The sequence below is a fragment of the Lolium rigidum genome, chromosome 2, assembly GCF_022539505.1.
Source record: "Lolium rigidum isolate FL_2022 chromosome 2, APGP_CSIRO_Lrig_0.1, whole genome shotgun sequence".
In the NCBI taxonomy this organism is placed as follows: Eukaryota; Viridiplantae; Streptophyta; class Magnoliopsida; order Poales; family Poaceae; genus Lolium; species Lolium rigidum.
Window position 1 is genome coordinate 70,619,130 of NC_061509.1, and position 3,550 is coordinate 70,622,679.

Consider the following 3,550-nt stretch of genomic DNA (forward strand, 5'->3'; position numbering starts at 1 on the left):
TTTGTTTTTCCAACTCTCTTCCAGCTCGGGCGAGTCTATATTGATAAGCTTGCAGTTCTTCGACTGTAGCAGTTGTCTCCATTGGTTCAGAGCCATCTAAAGCTTTCGCAGCTCTATCCCAGGCTACTTATGGAAGTTGGACTCTGACACGTGGTGTGGGCCCGACATATTTAGTGCCCAAACCTCTCCTTAGATCTGAGGGATCGACATAGGGATTTCCCAAATCATCGAAAGCCTCTGATGTTTCCTCTTGATCGCGACTTGCCTCTCCAATGGCATAAACTTGGTGATATTTTGGAGTTTTTTCTTTGCTTGGTTTGGTGACATCATCATAGAGATTGGTGAAGACCTTCCCAATAGACATGGATTTGTCGATGAAGTCGAAGCTGTCGGTGTCGCTTGAATCATCGCTTATATAGGAGTCCGCAGATGACTCGAAGGACATGTCGCTGAAGATCTTGGCGAGTTTTTCGCTTGCATTGCTGCTGATGAAGCGTGGCGACGAAATCTCCTTGTCGCTTGACTCGATGGATGATACTGAGTTTGAGAAATCAGGACCAACCGCCGATAATCCCGACGAGATCGGAACTTCGAGACGATACACTCCTTCTTTCTCGATGCGGAAATCGAACTTTCCAAACGTCATCTTCATGGGCTCCTCCAGATACGCATATGCATCCAAACGGGAGGGCGGGTGAGGAATAAAATCAACGAGAATAGTTTCGATTTGTTTACCTCTGTCCATGATGTTGCTTTCTACTGATGAAGTCGACGATCTTGAACATGCCATCGAGATCAGCTCCTTGTCACCTCTAGATCCCACAGACGGCGCCAATTGACAAGGTATTAACTTGTCAATGCCTACGGATTGTAGACTAGGGTTTAGTTAGATGTAGAGGGCAAGTAGATCTCGAAGGTTTCAGCCGAAAAGTAGTCGACGAATATGAAAACTAGGGTTTGAGAAACAATGATTCGATGCTTTCTTTGTCCCTCGACTCCCCTTATATAGGAGGCGGAGCCGAGGGATTCGTATTGTACAAGTTACAAAGTCAGGAAGGTTTCTAACTCCTCCCGCAAGATTACAAATAATGCTTCCTATTACAACTCTAGTTTTCCTTAATAATATCTTGGGCTTCCGAGTCTCCTTACTCTTCGGGTAGTGGGCCTTTAGTAAACACCGGGTACTATCTTCGGCAGGCCCATTGGGGATGCCTATGTCACATGGAACATAAGAAATTATAGATACGTTGGAGACGTATCAAGCATCCCCAAGCTTAGTTCCTACTCGCCCTCGAGTAGGTAAACGATAACAAGGATAATTTCTTAAGTGACAGGCTACCAACATGATCTTGATCAATACTATTGTAAAGCATATGAGATGAATGAAGTGATTCAAAGCAATGGTAAAAATAATGATTAAACAACTGATCATATAGCAAAGACTTTTCATGAATAGTACTTTCAAGACAAGCATCAATAAGTCTTGCATAAGAGTTAACTCATAAAGCAATAAATTCTTAGTAGAAAGTTTTGAAGTAACACAAAGGAAGATATAAGTTTCAGCAGTTGCTTTCAACTTGTAACATGTATATCTCATGGATAGTTGTCAACATAAAGCAATATAACAAGTGCAATAGGTGAACATGTAAGAATCAATGCACACAGTTGACATAAGCGTTTGCTTCTAAGATAGAAAGAAGTAGGTAAACTGACTCAACATAAAGTAAAAGAATGGCCCTTCGCAGAGGGAAGCATGGATTGCTATTTTTGTGCTAGAGCTTTTTATTTTGAAAACATAGAAACAATTTTTTCAATGGTAGTAATAATCAATATGTGTTATGCATAAGATATCCTATAAGTTGCAAGCCTCATGCATCGAATACCAATAGTGCTCGCACCTTGTCCTAATTAGCTTGGATTTACATGGATTATCATTGCATAACATATGTTTCAACCAAGTGTCACAAAGGGGTACCTCTATGCCGCCTGTACAAAGGTCCAAGGAGATAGATCGCATTTGATTTCTCGTTTTTGATAAATCTCAACTTAGGACATCCATACCGGGACAACATAGAAAACAGATAATGGACTCCTCTTTAATGCATAAGCATTCAACAACATATAATATACTCATAAGAGATTGAGGATTAATGTCCAAACTGAAACTTCCACCATGATTCATGGCTTTAGTTAGCGGCCCAATGTTCTTCTCTAACAATATGCATACTCAAACCATTTGATCATGATAAATCACCCTTACTTCGGACAAGACGAACATGCATAGCAACTCACATGATATTCAACAAAGGTGTAATAGTTGATGGCGTCCCCAGAAACATGGTTACCGCTCAACAAGCAACTTATAAGAAATAAGATACATAAGCGACATATTCAATACCACAATAGTTTTTAAGGCTATTTTCCCATGAGCTATATATTGCAAAGACAAGGAATGAAATTTTAAAGGTAGCACTCAAGTAATTTACTTTGGAATGGCAGAGAAATACCACATAGTAGGTAGGTATGGTGGACACAAATGACATAGTTTTTGGCTCAAGGATTTGGATGCACGAGAAGTATTCCCTCTCAATACAAGGTTTTGGCTAGCAAGGTTGTTTGAAGCAAACACAAGTATGAACCGGTACAACAAAACTTACAGAAGAACATATTGCAAGCATTATAAGACTCTACACTCTCTTCCTTGTTGTTCAAACACTTCACCAGAAAATATCTAGATTTTAGAGAGACCAATCATGCAAACCAAATTTCAACAAGCTCTATGGTAGTTTTTCATTAATAGGTGCAAAGTACATGATGCAAGAGCTTAAACATGATCTATTTGAGCACAACAATTGCCAAGTATCAAATTATTCAAGACATTATACCAATTACCACATGAAGCATTTCCTGTTTCCAACCAAATAACAATAAACGAAGCAGTTTCAACCTTCGCCATGAACATTAAAAGCTAAAAACACCAGTGTTCATACGAACGAGCGGAGCGTGTCTCTCTCCCACACAAGCATGAATTTATTCAGAGAATGAAAATAACAAAACGAAAATAAAAGCACACAGACGCTCCAAGTAAAGTACATAAGATGTGACGGAATAAAAATATAGTTTCACTAGAGGTGACCTGATAAGTTGTCGATGAAGAAGGGGATGCCTTGGGCATCCCCAAGCTTAGATGCTTGAGTCTTCTTGAAATATGCAGGGATGAACCACGGGGGCATCCCTAAGCTTAAGACTTTTCACTCGTCTTCATCATATTGTATCATCCTCCTCTCTTGATCCTTGAAAACTTCCTCCACACCAAACTCAAAACAATCTTATTAGAGGGTTAGTGCATAATCAAAAATCCATATATTCAGAGGTGACACAATCATTCTTAACACTTCTGGACATTGCACAAAGCTACTGAAAGTTAATGGAATAAAGAAATCCATTCAACATAGCAAAAGAGGCAATGCGAAATAAAAGGCAGAATCTGTCAAAACAGAACAGTCCGTAAAGACGAATTTTTCAGGGGCACTTAACTTGCTCAGATGAA